Genomic DNA, 6,586 nt, shown 5'->3' with positions numbered 1-6,586 from the left:
CCCTCCCTCCCTTCCCTCCTCCCTTCCTTCCTCCCTTCCTTCCTCCCTCCTTCCCTCCTCCCTTCCCTCCTTCCCTCTCTCCCTCCCTCCCTCCCTTCCATACCACATTAACAAGCTGAAGTCCTACACCAAACCCTTAAGAAACTTTTGTAAGCTTTTACACCTACATACATTTTGTAATGTAGCATTTAAAATTCTCATCAGGGATTCATTGTCAGCACTGTAGGGACATGGATTCATTCTAAAACCTGCCCATTGGGGAAGCCAAGTACCACAGACTGAGTAATAAAGGGATGAAATATTAAGGAGAGTAATTTCATATGGGGGATTTGTGGAGTTTACAGAACTGAAAGCCCCAATTGCGGTGGGTGAAGAGATGCCAAAGGACTTAAGGCCTCAAAATAGGGTTTCTATAGATTTACCTAAAAATAGTATATTACCAAATCAGGATAAACTAGTTTAAGAAATATTTAAGCCAGTATACATGTGCTTACGTGAGGGATTTGCACTGCTACCACCAGATGGATTCAAAATCATTTTAGTTGACAGTGCTGCAGCTTTTGTAATGTGGGTGAGTGTTAGCATTTGCAAGAAGCAAGGTGAGCAGAAGCGAGTTACATACTGGCTACCATTAATCTCAGAGACAGTCTTCACACTGTACACCACACATTACTGAGAAAGAAAAAGAGATTAAACAGGAATGTAGACAATAAACTATTTTTTATTTATTTTTCAGTCTTGAAGCCCACTGTTTGAAAAGTACACAAATTGCCTTCTAAACAAAAGAAAGAAGAAAATCTGCACGGCGTCTGCCATCCCCTCCCACCGTTTGCAGCAGGTCACGGCGGCTGTGTGCCTTGTGAGCATGGAGAGCATCAGCAGAGAACTGGGGAGCCACTCAAACACAGCTGAAGCTTCTGGGGCCGGAGGGTTCCCTTCCTTGACAGAGCTGCAAGTTTCCCAACTTGGTCCTGCCTTGATTCCTGGAAATTTACCCCATCCTAACTTCCTGAGCAACCAATTAAATAAATCCCTTTGATCTGAGCCCTAGGATTTTTGCTATTAAACTCGCCTTGTCCCTGTCAGCACTGCTCCCTCGTCAGCGGAGAAGGGCCAGAGTCCTGTGTTCCTCCAGCAGCCGTCCCACTGCCGCTGCCCAGCTGCTGCCTGCCCCTGGGGCTCCCGTGTGCTTGGAGAATGCAGGCAGGAAATTACGTTTTCCCTCCTTGTAATTAATAAGAACTAAATATTTGTGGGTTTGGTGACACTTTTTCAATTGCTGAAGCCAAGAAAAGAATTATTAGCATTTACAAATTAAAAAGGAATATTAGTTACAGAATTTAAAAGCAAAAAAAAAAAAAGACAATATGCAATACAAAAAAAAAAAAAAAAAAAAAAGAAGAAGTGTTCTTTTGGAAGTTTGGTTAAGGAATTCTATAACAGTTGCTGTGGGCAAATTTTAATGCCAAGTCTGATTCCCTGCAGCGTGAAAGCATGCGTTAAATGTTAAGCACATGAGTTATCTCACCGGCTGTAAGGCGACCGTCCTCGTTCTGAAAGGGAGTGCAGGCTCCAGAGCTCTGCAGAGTGAGAGCCCCAGTTTGCAGTGCTCCTCCTCTGTGTGCTGCTATCGAGTGTATGTTCTGCAGAGGTCACTGCGCAGAGTCTACGAATGAACCGTGCTTTTTACAATAACCATTCTTACTTTGGAAACGCTGCAGCCACACAAATGGTAGAAGATGCAATATGGAGCTGATCTGTCTGACAGCATATTGCCAGCACATTTTTAGGTGAAACATGTTGAGCCCTGAAAACAGCTAATAGGCTTCCCCTGAAACAGCCAGAGCATCGCTCGTAGCCTGGCTTCGGCCACGATCCGGAAGAGAATTCCAAGGAGCTTTGCTGTTCACCACTTGTTTTGCATCTCTGCAAATCCTGTGTTATGTTCAGATGGTTTCAGGGATTAAGGAAAAAATCCAAGTGTTTCTTACAGAGGGGAAAAATTCTCTTGATCAAAGATTGGGGTGCGCCTCGCTCCGGCTGGTCGTTGTATCATTTTTAAACAATCGTGCACTGCAGGTTCCAAGCTTCTTGTTTTCAGATTGGATTTGCTAAATCAAAATCTCCACATCTGCGTTCCTATTAAGCCTCCATTTTAAGACTGTACTGTTGGTCCTCTGCTTTAAGCAAAATGAGTACTGGATCCTGAAAGCAAGAATTTGTAAAACCCAGTCTAATACATGCCTTTATTGTTAACTTCCTTTTTAAAATACGTAACCTACAGAAAGATGGGCCATTGGTTTGAACAATTCTGTCTGAACTCAATTGAAGGAGACAAATATCAGAGCTGATTTCTAAGGTGTGTAAAGGGATGCATTTTTCAAATCACAGAAAGGTGCATTGCAACACTGAGAACTGCAGAGAACAGATCCAAAATTTTGGATAAGCACTTCATAGTGTGTTATGTTTTGCAGAGGTCATTTCTATAACACGTTTGGCTTGAAATGTACATTTTCTGCCTATTCCACTAATCTGATAAGCTAATGCAAAATTATTTTAATTATTTTTATTGAACCACTGTATATGCCTAGGTCAGTATGTATATTATAAGTAACAAAAAATCATTATTAGACTTGCTTGAATTATTCATTGAGGATAAATTATTTGACAAATACAGGCTTTTCTCTGAATGTGACTTGTTTACTTCTTTATGAGCAATCTTGTCTTCCCTGAATATATTCCTTCTTATATGTGGGGATTTTTTGGGTCTGTTTGTTTTAGATAGTTTCTGGTTTGCAGTTTTCTTGAATAATGAAAGGTATTCAACCAAAGACTGCAAACTTATTGCTCAGATTATTCCTGATCTGGTAGCATGTGATCACTTGGGAGATGTGAATGTGCCAGTCATGGAGACTTGGTTCTGGTTGCTGGTGGGCTGGAAGAGGATCCCAAGGATTCAGGGGGTCTGGATATTGCAAAGGTAGAGGGACAGCTCTCTCTGACTTATGCTGCTGCAAGCCAAGCTTGTCTTCGGTGTTCTCAGTGTGTCATGTGCAATCTCTATAGAAAGCTAATCATTTTACAGGGATCATGAGCTGAACAGAACTAATGTATATTTAATAGCTCATGAATGTGACTGAATGAGGAGCCCCACCTGGGGACCAGAGGGGTGAAATGAACAAGTGAGATGGGACGGGGACAGAGAGTGGATTCAGAGAAGAGCTAGCCTGGCATCACCATGGATGCCGTGTCTCTTCTGGGGCTAACCTGAGCACTCAGAAACTTCACAAACACACTGATCACACTGCCAGAGCCCATAAATATCTGGGGCTCCAGATAAAGTGACCCAAAGCTGTCAACCTGTAAATAAGGACAGAAGGAAAGTAGTGAGGAGGACATGTATGTCCAGAGCTGAGAGGCACATGGAAGGTGGAAAGCAGAGGGCACATGGAAGCTGGCATGTGCCTGTCCCTCACAGTCCCCACTGGAATGCAGCACCCACTGGTTCCTGCAGCAGTCAGCCTAAAGCCATGAATGTGGGCTTGCCAGGGGATCCAGGGAGAACCCAAAGAGTGGGCAGCTTGGGGGTCTGCCACTAAAGCAGCGGCTGGGCCCCCCACTGGCCTTAGGAAGGACATCTCAGCTGTGGCATTGCCCAGCCTGGGGCAGGCTGCAGGAGGACATCCCACAGCTCTGGATATCCCCAAAGTGTCGCAAAGACAAATGCTGGAAGATGAACACTCGGCAGAGAGAAGAGTAACAATGAGCACTGCAGTTTGCTCGCAGATGCCTTTGTCTTGGCTGCTCTCATGGAAGTTCACAGTAAGAAAGGCTATTGTGCTGACAAAAACACATGCAAACAAATGTTTACATAAAACAAACAGGGGAGGGAGCAAAACAGCAAAGGGAAGGGTGTCCTGGTTGCAGCAGGGTTTCAGGAGCATCCTTTCCCACAGGTTGGCTTGCTCCTTTAGACTGACTGTCACCACTGCTGTGTGGTGACCGTGTGCTTGCTGCAGAGATGCAAAGTGCACGTTGCAGCAGTCACGCAGTCAGTCTCATGGTGGCAGTGCCAGCATACAGCTTATGGGGTGAAGGGCATCACCCTACAGCCCCTTGCATTAAAAGGAGCAGCTCAAGCCCTGCCTCTGATGCACGCTTTGCTCCTGATGTGGCAGAGGAGATTTTCCAATTTTGCAGCAGTTCCACATCGCACAGAGCACAAGAGGCATGGAACAGGGCACAGGTGAACCTGCCCATTCCCAGCATGTCGGGTACAGAGCCCACACGAGCCACGCTTTGCTGATGTTCTCTTTCATTGAAGATTAAGCCTCCATTTGTTTTCCAGCATTTGATGTTTCACTCCTAATGATCTCCAGGCTCGGCACCAAAGTTGTCTCCCTGACAGCGGGTGCCAAGTGTGATTACCCGCCTGGCTCAGATCGCACCTCGCCACGGCAGTACTGCAGCAGCCAGAGGCAGCGCCGGCACCCACACTGCCCTGTGTATGTATGCACTCCATTGCTTGCTCTCTGGGTTGGTGGTTGGTTTGTTTTTTGTTGGTTTTTTTTTTTTTTTTTTTTTTTTGGCTTAATATAACTGCACAAAGGCAACACTAAATAAGGAAAATATGCTTCCCAGTAACCCAGACTGACAAAAACAAAGATGGCATGCTTGTATAATTAATGACACATCTAACTTTTTTCAGCTTTTCTTCCTTTCAAATACCCCACCACGACTTTGCAGTCCAGGCTCTGAGTGAAGCAGAAATAAGATGTAGAATGATGAAATCAGTATATATTATTTTTCCCTTAAAACACATTACAGATCTTAGGTAACTCCTGAATCTTGGAGTCCCTCCGTGACTGCTTTCTGCTGTGAGAGCAATTCATTAAAAGTTAATTAAAAGGTGAAGTTCAATATGTAGTTTCCTTTAGCTAATCCTCCTAAGGCAGCTTCATATGGCACTAATGTATCCATTTTGTTGATGTTAGAAAACAAAAAGGCAAGATTGTCTAATTAAGAGGTTGGTGTTTACAAGAGAGAGGTTTTCTAATTGGCAACTTGAAGTCCAAATTAATCTTAATGCCGCTCATTTAAGCATTCTCAATTGAACTCGGACTTTTCCCCAACAAGAACCCACAAAACGTGAATCACTTCCAGGGCCTGTCAGTAAAACAGCATTCAGCCTCTTGCGCTTTCTGTGCCCAGGCCCCTCTGGGAACCCAGCTGTGCAGCCCCTCTCTGCCTGAGATGCTGCCCTGGTAGGGGAATCTCCTTGCTATGGATTTTGCCAGGCAGATTGACTCCCAAAGATGGGATTTCTTCCCCTCTTTCAGCATGTTTTCCCTCACACATCTGAGTGTGCGTTATATTGCCGCACACATCAGCATTTTTCTAGTAACACAATTTAAATGCTTTGCAGAAAAGAGCATGCTCCATCTGATTATCCTAGTGCCAATCTTTTTCTTGTCTAATAAAAGACAAAAGCATAACAACTGTATTCCTGCTAATGCAGGCTTCTTTTAACAAAAGCTACTAACTTCTTGCCTTACAGTGGGAACACAGAAAAAGAACACAACACTCCCCCTTCCCCACAAATATGAATTTACAATGCCCAGACATGTCTATGAGAAAGGGCAAAATTATCTGAAGTGGCTATCACTCAGGCAGTTTTGGCCACCCAGACTTTAATTTTGGCAACCATGCTGGTAACAGTAAGAGGAGGAAATCTACAAGCTATCACAAAAATAAAACAGCCATCTCAAGAGAAAACCAAATCTAAAATACAGGCTATCCAGGACAATCCTTTCTTTTTTGAAAAAAAATGGAGCTACTGGCAATGACAAAACTTGATATGTTCATCAAAGAATGTCACACAGCTGAATTAAAATTGCAACTTGCCCTGAAAACAGAAGTGCCACCCAAGGGCTATAGAAGGTGACTTCTTATTTGCAACATTTTATATTGATTTTTGTCTCTGCAGCCGTCACTGGCAGCTCAGCCATTCGGTATGCCTTTGTCTGTGTGTATGACAATCTGCCTCTCCTTTAAAAGAAGCCACGTAGGCAGAACGTTTTCTACTTTTATCTCAATGTACTTCCTGCGGTAACCCTATGCTTGTCAACAAAATCTGAAGGCAAAAAAAAACATCCCTGGTCAACATGACACTTTTCATCCGATATTTCCAGCTCTTCTTGCTTCTTCCTCTTGGTTCATTTACATGTCTGGCCTATGATAGACAAAAAGAAAGGGGAGGAGGAAAAAAAGCTAGGAAATAGTCTTATCTCCTTGGCAAGCTATAGAGGACCCTGTACACCAGTCTGTGCTGCTTGGACGCCGCAGACTTGTTATGCCGAATTGGGAGCCGTGCGGTTGGAAAGTATTCACTGCTCTCTAAAAAAATGCGCTGGGTACGCCCTTGAGTTCAAGGTATGGAAGCTAAATGTGGGAGCAGCCTTCCTTGATTCTGAGTTGCAAAATATACAGAAGGAAAGAAAGAGAGAAAGAAAGAGAGAAAGAGAGAGAGAAAGAGAGAGAGAGAGAGAGAGAGAAAGAAAGAGAGAAAGAAAGAGAGAAAGAAAGA

This window comes from Lagopus leucura, unplaced genomic scaffold (genome assembly GCF_019238085.1).
Source record: "Lagopus leucura isolate 7727_CA_CO unplaced genomic scaffold, USGS_WTPT01 Super-Scaffold_100001, whole genome shotgun sequence".
Lineage (NCBI taxonomy): Eukaryota > Metazoa > Chordata > Aves > Galliformes > Phasianidae > Lagopus > Lagopus leucura.
Note: the sequence above shows the minus strand (reverse complement) of the source record.